Below are 16,304 nucleotides of genomic sequence, written 5' to 3' on the forward strand. Positions count from 1 at the left end.
TTCTAGGGAGAGATGGGAGAGTCGATGAAGCATGTGGTATGTTGAGACAAATGAAGACAGAGGGTTGTGTATTAGATGTTATGGCCTTCACTCAATTGATGGATTCTCTTTGCAATGCTAGTATATTGAATGAGGCAAGGGAATTTCTAAGTGAAATGAGGAGAAGAAAATGTAGGCCTGATTCTATCACATACAGTACTCTAATCCACATGTATGGTGATTTCGGAGATATCAGTGTTGTCCAGGAGATTTGGAAGGATATGGAGGATAATGAGTGTGTGCGAGATGTGATTACCTTCACTACTCTTATCAATGTCCTCTCCACAACAGGAAACATTGATGAGGCCTTTGGAGAATTGGATAAGATGGTGAAGAAGGGAAACTCCCCAAATTCGATTACTTACATTCCATTGATTATTGGGCTTCTCAAGACTAACGCATTATAAGAAGCACTAAAACTTTTGTAGGTAATGCATACAAATAAATGCAAAGACACTTCTTTTACCTATAATTTCTTCATGGATTACTATGTTAAGGAGGGAAATTTTAATGAAGCATATCAATTCCTTTCGCATATGAAGTGGAAGGGCATTTCTCCTGATGTTGTTTCCTTCAATATTTGTATCGATTGTCTTGGAAGAGAAGGGAACATTAGAGAAGTGAAAGACCATCTTGAAGAGATGAGATAAGTAGATCTTTCTCCTGATAAGATTACATATAACATGACGATAAGATGCTATTGAAAAAAGGGGAAGGTTCATAAGGCCACTGAGTTGTTACAAACATTAAATATTTTGTAGATACCACTTTCTCCGTGACCAGCCCAAAATATTCCTTAATGCAAGGTCATAAAATTATTGGTTGCATGGCTAGAAGTCCTCCATCTCACATTTTAGGTTCTTTGGATCAAGTGAATGGACCCACTTGTATCATGAAAGGCATGATATATCTCCTGTCCATTAGACTCCTCATAGGACTTTGGTTGGCTACTATGAAACTTTTCAGAGGTATCATCTTTATGACCCTACCTCTCACCAAGTGACTAAGCATCACGATGAGCCTTTTCATGATGACCTCTAATATCTCTTCTATAGCTCCTTTCTGGTGATGACTCTCAGCATGTATCCATGAAACATGCCTCTTCTTTTCTTGTTGGTTTTCTTGTTGATGACTCCCAGTTGGTTGTAGTGAACCTTTCCACATCTCCATCTTGTGTTGGTCCACCTATGTAAACTCCTTCAAGTTCATTCTTTGTAGTTATTGAATAGTCTATGGGGAGTTGAGACTAAAGGGATTAGTTCATCACTCCTTTGGATGTTTCTTCTAGCCTTCCCTTGCTAGATTAGGTCATCATTTTTGTAACATTTGATGCATAGTTTCTACTCACTCATGATAATACTTGTTGCTTGTATGGATGATGGTTACCCACCCCAAGGAGGCATGATATTGGTGGGATTGTGGACACCTATCTTGTGATTTCTGGTGAGCACTAGTATTGCAGCAATAATGCTGCAACTCCTGTGTCTTCCTACTTTACTTTTATCAACCCGGTAGTTTGTAACAAACATGGAAGCGATGGTGTTGTATGCACAAGTACTAGCTCTTACTGTAGGATGTCACTTGGTTAGTTGGCGCAAGATCACTAGGAGCTCAAGCTAGCTTCTATTAATTTCAAGAAGAAGCTTTTAACATTGATGAAAGAAAGCGAACTCTACAGAGGCTGTTCTATTTGCAAAAAGAGAAAGAATACTGGAATGTAAGGCAAACCCTAGCAAACACTATTTTATCCAACTAACCCTAATTTTGTAGAAAAAGAGATAGAAACTGACGCGATGAGTGCCATTGACTACTAGAAAAGGTAAATTACATTTATTCAAGCTACTTCTGAAAGAAAATGAGAAGAAAACATCTTTTTGTGCTTTTGAGTGTTTTTATGTGAAATTATCATGCTTGTAATTTATCTGGTTGTGATTGTGCAGAGGTTTGGTGGCGAAGGAAGATGGAATTGGTTTTTTCAGAGGTGGAGGAAGGTGTGGAGAGGTCTTAAGAAGCCCCTAGTAACCTTCTGAAGACTTCCATTTCAATCGGATTTCGAAAGACCACTTATAGGGAATTCTACAGGAGGCTATAGGGGATCTATAGGAGGATATACAAGAGGAGGCCGAGAGCTATTTTTGGAAGTTTTGAAGGTGGAAAAATGATGGAAAAGGGTAGCTGAAGGCTAGATGAAGGTGTTGAGGTTTTTGGAGCTTTCCAAGGAAGATCGAGAGGGGACATGATGGTTAGATTTGTTCAAATGGCAAGAGGGAATCTTATGGAGAAAAGTGCAAAAATTAGGGCAGATTGGTGAAATGTTGCGAATGACTTGGGAAATGTGTGAGAAGTGAGTTGATGCTGGCTTATTTATGGATGTATGGTGAGCTGAGGTTCCTTGCAAGAAATTTGCACATCTACTTACGAAAACTGATCAAAGAAAGGACTAACTACACCATGAAAACAGAACTTTCTCTAGCTTGACCTAATTTATGATCTACAAACAGAAAATGTTGAATAGTAACCTTTGAACAGAAAAGTATGCAAAGAGATCTATTGTAAAAGAACTGGAATTGATGTAGGCAACTGAATCTGAAGAAATACATTAATCTTTCCAAATCAAGTCATCACACTAGAAATTGCATGGGAGAGCAAAACTGTGTTTTCGGTGGCAGCAGTAGTGCCTTGACCTCAAATCATAGTCCCAGAAAGGGAGAAAGGAGATCAGGGCCTACTATTGGCCTTTTTGAATCTTAGTTTGTCATTGCATTAACTTACTTGAGCAACTGAAACAAAAATAGTTATGCAAACCATGAAAAGCAACTTAATCTAAACAAAGTAAAATGAATCTATGTAATAGAAATTAACTCATGAACTGAAACAAAAACATATAAGTACAAAGAAAGAGGTGCTGGGCATCTTGGGTTGGGCCCTAACCCAAGAGCTTCATCCCTCTGAAAGAGATTAGTTCTGGCTCAAAAACTGTTTCATCTCCATTATCAAAAGTAAAAGTCACATTACATAAACTGTTCTAAAAAAGGAAGCTCGAAAATGAGCTGACAAGTGCTGCACAAAAGTGTGAAAATTTGACTAATAACTGGCTAACCTCCAACTAAAAAAACTAAGCACCTAAGCCCTGTTATTTATAAAATTTTAGCCTCCAACAGCTCTCCTAAAATCAAGGGGCTCATCTTCCCGAAACTGCAGATAAACATCAGTCCTTCTTTACTTACTCGGCTGCCCCTTGGATGCACTCATGTGGTTTCTTATGCTCCAAGTTTCTGATGGAGAATTCAAGGTAAGGGTTCATAAATGAATGATTCATCCCCCTACAAATCCTCTTCCCTGTTTTCCTTGAATATTGGCTGAAATTCTCATAAATCCTTTGACTTTGTCCAAAATTGACCAAAAGATCTGCATAAAGCACACATTAGACTAGATGGCAAAATGACTAACCCAATTCACTATATTAGAATAAATATAATAAAAAACATGCAATAACTAATGAGAATGGTGGATTAAGTCGAATTAAGAGGCAAAATGAGCCCATATATTTACCCATTTCTAGGGCTCATCATTACCCCCCTACTGAAGGTGTTGCTCATCCTCTCAGCAACTAATTTATCTCTTCATCCTTGATGGCCTTGATGGCCTCTCTAACATTCCATGCTTCAAATATGACATCTTCTTCCCTATCATGGAATCTAGCTTTTGCATATAACTTTTCCCACTGTTGTTTTTCTTCTTCTTCCTTTATGCCTTCTAGCAGTCCTAGCAGCAGTGGAGGACTCAGCTTCAAACCAATCCAATGGGCCTTTATAATTTTCATAGAGTGCTTATACGGGGGCACTCTTATTAGTGCTTCTCTCATTCTATTTGGGGAGTGGTACTCCCTAATCTGTAGGCTGTGGGGAAGTGTGTTCCACCTTCTCATGCAGGCATGAATGCAGTCATCTCCAAGCAATCTCTCCATATCCTCAAAATGTGCTATAGCTTGGGCCTGATCATTGATGTGCTTGGGGGCACTTTGAGGATCAGCTGCAAGTTGTTGATGAGTGCTAATTAGAGCCATAGGGTCTTCTGGCTCTGCTCTGATCATCAAGGGTTCATCTTGTTCTTTTTCCATCAACTTCCTGATTTTTACTGCTCTTTTCTCTTCATGACTCATCCATGATGCCATGGCCATCAGCTGCAAGTCTCCCAACCTAGCATTAGGGTCCCATAGGTTCATATCAGTAAGGTCCATGTTATGCAAATAAAATTCTGCCAACTTCGCCTTGTCCTCTGCTGAACTGTGATCACATAAATCCATGAACTACCTATAATCCTGGAAAGGCATGGTGCCTCTCTGTGCCAGGGTCTTGATCTAGAATTGTAGACACTGGTCTTTGAGATACACTCCATATGATTTGGCTGGTTGTCTGCACTGTAGTGCCTCCATAGCCTAGTTGGCCATACATGCTAACTGGATTTTCTTTTCTTGCAACAATTTTCTTAACATTGCAGTCTCTACCTAGGTTCCCCTTTCTTGCAGCTGGGTTCTTGGCATTTCAATGTCTGCCTAGGTTCCCCTTTCTTGTAGCTATTTTCTTGGCATTTCAGTGTCTGTCTGGGTTCCGCTTTCTTGCAGTTGTTTTCTTAACAATTCATTCTCTGTTTCTAGGCGAGATCTTCTGATTGCTTTCACATGCCTTACAGTGGCCAACTCTCTACCCGTTTCTCTGAGCTTGCTCTCCATGTGGCCAATATCTTTCACCCCTTTCAACTTGGTGATTTGCATCCAGTGATGGCTCCTTATCCTCTCCTTTTCCAATTCAAAGAAAAGTGGGATTACAAATTTCTGGGGAATAATTTTTCCCCCTTCAAGAAGATTGTAATAAGAGCCCAAATCGAGCTGGGGGTCTGGTTCTTATGCCTTTGTTGTGTCTTCCTTCCCTTGGTCTACTCTTCTGCCTTTTTTTTCTCCTCCTTCTATCTCTTTCTCTGTTTCTATCTCTCCCTACTCTATTTCTTCAGCTTTCTCCTCCTCTATCTTGGTTTCTTCCTTCTTCCCTTCTTGTTCTTCTAAGTCACCAGTTTCTTCACCTTCTCATAAAACCTCCTATCATTTTGTTTATGCTTCCTTGGAAAACCAACTATGGAAATGGAGAGAATTTTTTATTTTATTTTATTTTGATTTAATTTTTTTAACAGAGAGACAGAGACTGTATTTTTTCAACCATAGGCAGCGATTTTTTTATGAATTTCCTCCACCCAATAGTTGTATTCTCTCCTCAAAAGCTAAACCATTGTTAGCATATTTTGATATTTAATGGAGGTATTCCATGAACCTACCTCTACAATGCAAGAATTGTGCTAAAAAATATGTTTTTCCTCTCCAAAACAGCTTACTAGCCCTCCTATAGAACCTGTTACTACTCCTGTAGAATTCCGATAGCAGAAAAATGGATGAAAACGATAGAGGATGATGATTTGGAGGTTATGGTGGTGGTATAGAGCTTATTGTAGCTAAATGGACGAGGATGAAATGGAAGAAAAGGTGGTGAAGGAGTTTCGAGGAGGCATACTTATGTTTTCTTTGAGATATTTCCATTGATGGTGAGCTGGCAAAAATGTGTGTTGGTAATATCTGGACTGTTGGTCCCTACTGTAGTGTCATCATGAGACTTTATGCTTTTTGCCTAAAATCACTTCCCATCATTTTCATTGGAGTTCAACATCTGCCACTACCTGTCTTTGTGGATATTCCATGACTTGACTAGACACACGTGCAGTGTGATCTCCGGATGAGCACGGTCGAACCGGACGAGGATGGCCAGTTAACTGGCCACCTTTCATGTTTAATCTTCAACCATTCCATTTGTTTATGCAGTTTTGAATTATACAGATGCAATAGAGGAATGGGTTTAGACACTTACCTTTAAGTCGAATGTATTGGCTGTGAGGCATCCTTTTGGTTCCTTTTTGCTGTTGCATGCTCATATTTCAGTTGTTGCATGCTTATATCTCCTCTGTTGTATGCTTTCTGCTCCTGATGTGTGGCTTGTTTACTGTGTGCAGGTTCCTTCTTGGCTGGATCTGATCTTTAGGAGTCTGCTTCAACCTTCAGATTTGCACCCTCATGGTATTGATGCTAGATTTTAATGGGACAGTGACTTGTTTTGTTCATTTCTCCCAAACAGTAGACTGGATTGACCTGAAATTTTCTGAGCATGTTTCCATCATCATTATGCACCTCCCATAGAAAAATTTTGGTCAATGGATGCATGGATTTTGAGAAAACTAAAAATGCTTGAAGGTAATGGAGGTCTATTTCTTGGAAACCATGCACTAGAATTGGCTAAAATTGCTTGGGCATGTTACCATCATCCATATGCATCTCCCCATGAAACAGGTTTTTAAATGGATGCATGGATATTCAAAAAAATGCAAAAAGGGTTGAAGGTGATGGAGGCTGATTTCTTGGAAACCGTGCACTGGAATTGGCTGAAATGTCTTGGGCATGTTTCCATCATCCCTATGTAACTCCCCATGAAACAGTATTTTAAATGGATGCGTGGTTTTCAAGTTAGGGAAAAAAACAAATTTATGCTCTATGTATTTTTGTATCAGAGCATCCTACAGATTTTGGACAGTAAGAAAAATGAGCTTGGGGTCTGATGCAAGATTGGAAATGATGGAAGAGAGGTTTGAAGACTCTAGGAGGATTTATAAACCCTTTATGAAGCTTCAATATTCCCCAAACTGCTTTTCAAATCCATTTCTAGCTCTCTCTAATTTCTACAGGAGCCTCCTGTAGAAAACATAGTTTTCAGAAAAGAAGCACAGTGAGGTGGAAAGAATGTCAAGAATGATGGAGTAAGGTGAGGGAAGGTAGGATAGGTATTTTTATTGGTTTCAAAGCTATTTTGGCACCTGCTGCTGCTTCCTGATGTTCTCTTGCAAACTTGCAATACAACTGGAAATTCATTTTTTTTTTTTGAAAACTACTTGGGTGCCTCAAGGAGGTTTTCACCCTAATTGCCTGCCATGGGCGCCTCCAAGGAAGGTTTTCACCCAGGGATCTTATTCTCTTTTATTTTCTTTTCTTTCCAACCCATTGACCGCCTCATGAAGGTTTTCAATCAATGAGCCAATCTGAGGCGCCTCTGAGGAGGTTTTCACCTTAGATTTTTATTTTTTTCCTCTTATTTTTCATTTTTTATTTGTGCTTTTTTTTTTACCCTACCCTACTTGAAAAACAAAATCATTTTCAAGTATAAGAATAATTCCAATGAAGCCATGTGCACACCGAGATAATAGGAAAAAATATGTGGAGGCTTGAAATGTATGCTTTGACATGTATCCAGATTTCAAAGACCAAATGATTTGACTTTGAAGGGATCAAGCATAGTTGAGGAAGCGACTACTGCTGCAACCTAATGACTATCTAGAACCATATTTGAATATATTTGTGATGTCCTTGGTCCTTTTGTTGATCTGGATCATTCTTCATGTCTTCTTCTATCATGACATTCACATCTTCCTCTTTTTGCTGATCTTTCTCTTGAATACATGGAGGATTTGATGGTAACCATGTGGGAGCTCTCTTGAGCTCTGATTCTGATGTCTTCTCTTCATCAAGTGTAGCCCATGGTTCTTTGATCTCTTCTTTTTCATCTTCTTCCGTGGAATGTGGTCCTTCAATGATATCAATATAATCTCTTTTTTGCCATACTCTTTCTAAGCTATGGTGAATATCATTGAGCTCAAGAGGAGTTGTTTGGAAGTTTTGTACCTCAGCATTGTAATTGGGTTGAGCTACTCCAATGTGTGGGTTTTGAAATGGTGGTTCCCCATTATATACTTACTGGGCCTGTCTGTTGTTTAGGTTCGGGTTCCGCTGGGCAGGCATTTGGGGTTGCCTTGGTGGAGCAGGAGGCAATGGTTGTGGTTGAACAGGTGGTGGAGGCAAAAAAGTGGGAGGAGAGTTGTATTGGGGCCTCCACCCCTGATGAGATGCATTCCACTGAGGTTGTGGCTGAGCATAGGGTTGAAATGAATGGGTGGTTAGTTGGGCATGAAATGGAGATGTGGAGGACCAAGGAGGAGGTGCGGACTAGGAAGGATGAGCAGGGGGGCTCAAGAAGGTATGGATGTGACTTGGTTGGGGTTGTAGCATGCCTAATAAGTCCCTTGCATCCCCTATTGGTATGGTCTAGGTCCATGTGGACCCATTTGGTTTATGTAATAGATCTATTTAGTGACGAACGGGCAAGGACGGGCACTTGTCTGTAGAATGATTTTCTTCACAGATTGAACAAACCTCTATAGATTTCAATGGGCATTCATTCTTAGAATGCCTCCTAGTGCATCTAGGGAAAAAAATGGCCAAAGCCCTCTTTGCTTTCTCTTGTTTTCATTTGATATGCATGGCAAGAATCTGCAGCATCTCACTCTTGAAGTCTTCCCACATGTTTCCAATTCCACCTTTAATGGATGAGTTGGAAGAAAAGGTATTGCTCCCAACATTTCTATTTTCAGCCATTGGCTCCAGAGGAATTTTTTCTTCTTCTTCTTCACCTATAGGTTATTCAAATATTTCTAGCTATTACCTAAGGGTGCTTCTTGATTGCAGCCACCGAAGAAGAGAGAAGGTTGGCTGTGTGAAGCAGTGGGGGTGTTGGGAAAACATTTTTCTGAATTATCTCTACTCCTACGAGGCATGAAAGGAAATCTTTTTGGGTGGTTTTTGTTTTTTCTGCTTGTACCTGCAAAACTAAAATTGAATGAACAAACAAATTGCAACTAATCTGAAATGAACTTGCTAAAACGAAATTGCAGAATTGAAATGAAAGCAAGGAAATGACTAATCTACTTTTGCTGGAATGGAAATTGCAGAATTGAAATGAAAGCAAGGAAATGACTAATCTACTTTTGCTGAAATGGAAATTGTAGAATTGAAAGGACTAATCTACTTTTGTTGAAATGGAAATTGTAGAATTGAAATGAAAGCAAGGAAATGACTAATCTACTTGTGCTGGAATGGAAATTGTAGAATTGAAAGGACTAATCTACTTTTGCTAAAATGGAAATTGTAGAATTTAAATGAAAGCAGGGAAATGCCTAATCTACTTTTGCAGAATTGAAATTGCAGAATTGAAATGAAACAACTAATCTAATTTTGCTGAAATAAACTACTTAGCGGAATGTTGTAGTAGAAAATAGAAGAAAAGAAGTAATCACAAAATACTCTGACGCTTCCCTGGCAATAGCGCCAAAAAGTGGTGAGCACCAGTATTGTAGCAATAATGCTGCAACTCCTGGGGCTTCCTACTTTACTTTTATCAACCGGTAGTTCGTAACAAACTTGGAAGCGACAGTGTTGTATGCACAAGTACTAGCTCTTACTGTAGGCTATCACTTGGTCAGCTGGCACATGATCACTAGGAGCTCAAGCCAGCTTCTATGAATTTCTAGAAGAAGCTTTTAACCATGATGAAAGAAAGCTAACTCTACAGAGGCTATTCTATTTGCAAGAAGAGAAAGAAGACGGGAATGTAAGGTAAGCCCTAGCAAACCCTAATTTATCCAACTAACCCTACTTTTCTAGAAAAAGAGATAGAAACTAATGCGATGAGTGCCATTGACTACTGAAAATGGTAAGTTACATTTATTCAAGCTACTTCTAAAAATAAATGATAAGAAAACATCTTTTTGTGCTTTTGAGTGTTTTTATTTGAAATTATTATGCTTATAATTTATTTGTTTGTGATTGTTTAGAGGTTTGGTAGCGAAGGAAGATGGACTTGGTTTTTTCAGAGGTGGAGGAAGGTGTGGAGAGTTCCTAAGAAGCCCCTAGTACCCTTCTGAAGACTTCCATTGCAATCGGATTTCAAAAGACCACTTACAGGGAATTCTACAGGAAGATCTACAGGAGGAGGCCGACAACTATTTTTGGAAGTTTTGAAGGTGGAAAAATGATGGAAAAGGGTAATTGAAGGCTAGATGAAGGTGTTGAGGTGTGTGGCGCTTGTCAAGGAAGATCATGAGGGGACATGATTGTTATAGACATATTTGGGCACCGCAACCCCAATCATATATGTCTATAAACCAAGGGCTTCTAAGTCCCTAAAAGTGTTGTTTCACACCCTAAAGGAACAAGGTCAGCCGATTACATCATCTCCCAGAAGTTCTCCACGGAAAACTGCTTAGAACTGATCAAAACTGGACCATACAGACTGCTCAGTGCTAAGGGTGTGATGCATCTCACCTGCCACATGCAAAAAGTGAGATGCATACTGAAAAGCCCTTATGTACGGTGTGATGGGTGAGAGTAGACAAATGGCAGAGATAGTTTACAAGGTGGATGATAATGGAATCTTCTAGAAACTTCTCTTGTGACACTTGCCTCTCTGAATTCACCCAGGGATGAGTAAGAGATCATGAATCTCCAAGTGGAACCAAGAACTATCAGAGAGAGGACATTAATCAAAATCCTAGAATCTAACTCACCCCCCTCCAAACATCTATGTATGGATCCCTCATCCCAGAGATCCAGGGGCTGGAATCTTGTATTTTGTAAGGAAGTGTTTTTGGTTTCTTGGTGGAGCATCATAGTGTCGAGTGATCTAAGCTTTTCATGAGGTGAAGAAGGGCTTTCATGCTGGGAGGATGATGCTGGGTCAGATCAATGGGTTGTAATCCTCTTTTCTACTCTTTCTATCAATAAAGCTGTTCGCGTTTTCCTCCACATTCTTGTATGTTTGATGGTATATGCATTTGTGTGGTCAATATATATCTGGTCCTATATTGTTTATGATTGTAGATCTCTGTACTTTGATGGTATTATGCTGCTTTGACTTTACAGGTGCTCTTTTAAGCAGGGTAAGCAAGGAAGGAGCGGCAAAGATCTGTAAGAGGGGAGAGGAAACAAGCAAGGAACCAAGCGAAAGACTGAGGTTGGTACTCTGATTCTCTCCCATTGATTTCTCATAAAGGAAAATGAAAGTAACTTTAGTTTGTTTGTTTCTAAGATTGCTACTTGTCTTAGTGGGACTAGCAGCTCTGCATGGACACTAGATTTCATGATAACAAAATGGAGACTCCACTGGGGAGCGAATAGCTTGTTTGCTTGTCTATATTTGTTTGCTTTATAAACTACAGACAGAGCCTGAAGTTAAGCTAGCTAGCCTTTGAACTGCATTTGCTATGCAAGTGCAAAGTAGATCAATGCTGCTTCAGTCCATCTCTGGGTTTTGTTTATAAACTGAACAATTGATTCAAAAACATCCTAATTGCCCTGGTGGTGGCTCAAGTAACCTCATTAGATCAACCCCTATGATTTGTATTTACTGACTATAATTAGCTCGGCCTAAATCCCTGAACTAAGCTACAAACTGTGATCAAAAAGCAAGTTGAAGTCTCGTTCGTGGACAACCGCACCTTCTCCTCTAAGCAATCTGGATGCATCACACCTCCCGTGTGCAGTAGGTGAGATGCATCCATGTTTCCCTTGTGTTACAGGTGAGATGATCAAATAAGACTAATTCTGCCTCCAGATTTTGGTTTTTTCTTCACTCTCTTCAGCTTTATTCATGAGTTTTGTTGTCTGTGATCAGTATACCACTATGGAAACTCCCTTTCATTGCATTATTCAGCCTCCATTGTACAAAGAATTGTGAATTTTTTTATGTATTGTTCGCCATTTACAATTCTCTTTTACAAAGAAGTAGCTTAATCAGACTCTTGTCTTTTGATTTGGAAGTGTCGCAAGTGTCATTTTAAGTCAAAGAAAAGAATCCTATTATTCTTGATGGTTGATTACATTGTTACTCTTGTATTTGATTTGAATTAATATTTTTTCAAGTGTCGAAAGAAGTTTTCAATTCAAAATCACAAAGTGTCGTCATTGCCTTCCTTTCGTCTTTTGAAGAGAAAATTGTTAGTACTATCGCTTTGAAAAGATAATTCGAATTTGTACTTAGCATTCTTTTTGTCATTCACACATTAACATTAATGTGCATTTTCATTTAGACTGCTTGTTGATTTTGATTTAGGATAGTGCATCTAGTGTGTGCTCTCTGCTCTATGTTGAAAGAATCTTGCTTCTCTTTCCTTAGTAGCTAGGATTTTCATTGCAAAAAGAAGATTAAATGACTGTTTATCATTTTAGATTGAATTTTAGGAATTTTATATCTACATCATGCAGTGAAACTTAAAGGAAAACTTCTTAAGAAAGATCAACTGTAAAATAAATTCAATGAACATAAAAACGCTTTGGAACCTAACGCACAACATTTAGAAGTCTAGGCTAGAGACATATTCTGGCGTCGTAAAGCCTGGTAACTATCGCTTTCATCGTAGGTTGGGTGATTCCTCCTCTTTGAGACGACAAGTGCCAGTACAGACTTGTGGTCCCACGTACCATCGAGTATATATTGGGAGACCACAATAGGCTACATCCTTTATCCTTAGGAAGCTGTGTCTGTCGCCCTATCGATTGCAATGCACTGAACATAGCATTTGGGAAGATTGACTGTCGTACTGTAAAAAGTATTCTGCAGTTTTGCGATTGGTTTGGTAATCCATCTATCTAGATTTTCAGAGTAGTCTCTTTCATTCCTTTTAAGACTCCTTAAGAGAAAAGGTCCATCTGAGCACTTGTCACTTCAGGCTCATTAAAAATCGAAGGCGACTAGAGTCATCTTTAGCTTTTTCTCGACTCTTAAAAATTGAAAAATTAAGTTGTGTCAAAGCGTCATAAAATTTATTTTAATCGGAATAACGTCACTATTCCCTTGTTGATCTTAGGTTGAGAAAATGGAGTCCACCAACCAAGGATTTCCCCTTGGGGGAAATCCTAGTCCTTTCTCCTCTTGGGAAGATGTTGGTGCACCTCATATGGCTACATTGTCCCTTTCGGGACTGATAATCGGCCTGCCAATATGGCTCTTCTTAACCTCTGTTGTTCAAACCAACGTGATTCCTCAACAGTTAAGTCAGAAATTAGATGATACTAGAGTTACCCCCCAACCTTTTGGTTCATTTGTTTCTGCCTCCCCTCCTTCCTCTTCGCTTGGTGAAGCTGGTAAAGCTAAAAACCAAGTAACTGAGAAGAAGAAGGGAAGGAGAAGGAGAAGAAGAAAAAGGAGCCAAAGGAAAAAAGGGGCAACCATGCATCATCTGGCGAAAATCCACACACTGCACCATCCAAACCTAAATCTCCATGTGTCATTTGCAAAGGAGACTATTATCATCGAGATTGTCCTTGCATCCGACAGATCTTAAGGGACTAGTCTCCCTGCTCACACAATTCGGTGTCTGTTATAGACATTTTTGTGCCTTACAGCATGAAGCATGAAATGTCAATAATCTGAGGGATCCAAAGTCCCTAAACATGTTGTTCCGACCCCTAGAGGAACAAGGTCAGCAAACCACAACACTAAATATCAGTTCTCCACCTAAAAACACTCAAAAACAAGCTAATTCTGGATCATGTCAACTGCTCCACTGAGCATCTGCGCTGAATGTCAACTGCTCCACTCTGTACCTGCACTGAATGTCAACTCTAATGAAGGCTACCTGCGCTGGGCGAGATTGGCCAAGTGGCACAGTCATTCTGCAAGGTGTCAAATGCACAGGAAGCTTCCAAAATGACACTTGGATCAGGTAATTCGCCTTGTGATGAGTAAGAGGATCTAGATCTCCAAGTGGAAGCAAGAAACTCCAAGTGGACTCAAGAACTGAAGAATAACTGAAGTGGGAGAGGACACTAGTCAGCTTCATGCCAAGCTCAAGCTGACTCATCCTTTCTCCAAATCTCCTATATATAGAGCTCTCTCATGAGGTCTAAGGAGGCTGGAATTTTGTGAATGTAAGGAAGTGTTGTTGGTTTGTTCATAGAACTATTGGGTGATTGCTTTGAAGGAGGTGAAGAGGAGATTTCTTTCTGTTGTGAGGTGTTGCTGGATTGGGCCTCTTATGGTTGTAACACTCTCAGAACTTTACTTCTTCCATTAATAAAGCATTTGAGGTTCTTCTATATGCATGTGTCTTTGTGGCGTATTGGTACTTGTATGTTTGATTTATTCTAATCCTTGAATCAGTTATGGATGTATGCTTCTTGTAGTTTCCATTTCTTGTTCTTTTGCAGGATCTCTGTGTAGCTGGGCCAGTGAAAGAGCAAGGAGCTGGGAGCAAGCAGCAAAGAGGGAAGATTGGATCAACCATTAGCGGAAGATAACGGTTAGTGGATCTCTTTCTCCTCTCTCTTACATCTCATAAAGAAGTAATCTTGAATAGCTTTGCATTCGGTTGTTGCTGAGGTACTATCACCCTTAGAGTGGGATAGGGTCATTCCGTATTGGATACTTTTCCCAACAACAGTGTCCTCAACCTCTGACGATCATGTTGAAAGTACACCGTCAACTAGTGAAAATGAAGTCTCTGGACAGAAAGGGAAATATAAATTTCCTTGTAGAGTGTGTGAGGGAAATCATGCCATCCACTATTGTCCCTTCCTGGATGAAACTAAAAGAATCTTGGATAACCGTCCTGCTTCACCACTACGGCTTCCTCCTGGGTACAAGAAACTCTTGCCGAGTCCATCGCTAGTTGAAAATCTGACTGACCCACCTTTGTGGTCTGTCGAAGCATCTACAATTGAAGATAAACCCTCTGAGTCCACATCAAACCAAAGTAAACAGGTCGAGGTGGCAGTCGACCCAGTTTTGTCTTTAGAAGGCCCATCTTCAGATGATACAATCACCGAAGAGGATGAGAACGCCACCGTTTAAATTCTTTTCGTAAACACAGACTTCAATGAACATGGGGGCAATCTACCCATCCCTTTACTACAGGAAGGAAGTTCATCAGAGTCGTATCTGGTCGTTTATTCGGTCCCACCTCCAAGAAACCTAGTCATTTCCTTTGACTGGAATCTACTAGGCAGACCCCATCTACCGTCTAGTGTACTATTCTGAATCATTGTACAAGCTTACAGAATGGTCATGGTCGCTAATATCATAGATGAGGGGGATTTTGTGAGTATTCTTTCCTCAACTTCTTGGAAAGTGATTGGTTCGCCATCACTTCTGTCTAAGATGCGAAATCTGACAAGCTTCGACAAAGGAACCAGTCGACCATTAGGGATCCTTCCAAATTTGCCTATAACTTTGAGAGGGAAAACCATTTATCTGAATGTAATGGTAGTCAAAGGACCTTTATATTATAATCTACTCCTTGGGCGTGACTATATGTATAGCATGGGAGCCATTGTCTCCTCACTCTTTCAAGTAATGTGTTTTCTGCATGAAGGCAGAGTGGTCCAGCTCGTAGACCAATTTTCATTCCCCGGCTCACACATAGATAATAGTTAAATGCCATACCTAACTAGTCTTTTCATGCAAGGAATGTCTCATCAATCTCCAGTCCATCCACCTGATGAGCACGACTAATTCGGTGATTGTGACTGAAACCCAGGGGGCATGCACCCTGGTTTGCTCCGGTAGGAAAACCCCAGGTATAAGGTGGGTTTTCGCATAGGAATATGACTAGTCTGACACACCCGTCCATTTAGGAAAATGGGATTAGACTGGAATAAGATACCTCCGTCAAAAGGTATGCCTTTCCTGACAGAGCAAGTGCTTTTTCTACAAATTGAAGGGTAACCTGGAAACTCGACTTTGTATGTTAAAAGGTAGGCCTCTCCTGATAGAAAAAAAAATTTGTCTGCAAATTGAAGGGCAACCTGGAAACTCTACTTCATTATACCTGGGGGCATGCAGACCTTTTCGCATGAAAGTGAAAAGCGACCATTTATTTTCTTAGTTTGTAGTTTCTTAACCCTTTAGACTTGTAGGATTGGTCATTCCTAGCTTACAAAAAAAAAGGATCCAGAGCAAAGTTTTGAATGGTGCAAGCTCCCTAAAAATTGAACCTATCGATGAGACATCCTTATTATACAACTGGCATGAGCAATTTTATGCAAAGTTCAAGCTCGTTAAAAATTAAACCTAAGCGATGAGAATATGTTCCACTAGAGTTTAAGCTCATTAAAAAATGAACCAACCTCCGGTAAATAACCATTTTGAATTCATTATCATCAGCTCCTAAGCCTTGGTCGTGTTCTTACCATCACCTTCACTTAATTGTTTACCCTTTTGAGGAATAGCTACGACGAGTGATTCTGTTAGCCATCCTCTTAACACTGTTGTGATTGGAAAATTCCAAACCTTACCTAGAACCAGCTGCTACCCAAAAATATCACTCGTTCCTCAAAAAATGAGTCT

The sequence above is a fragment of the Pinus tabuliformis genome, chromosome 3_1 (genome assembly GCF_031772625.1).
Source record: "Pinus tabuliformis cultivar Carrire ecotype Pingquan chromosome 3_1, CPIR1, whole genome shotgun sequence".
NCBI classification, from domain to species: Eukaryota; Viridiplantae; Streptophyta; class Pinopsida; order Pinales; family Pinaceae; genus Pinus; species Pinus tabuliformis.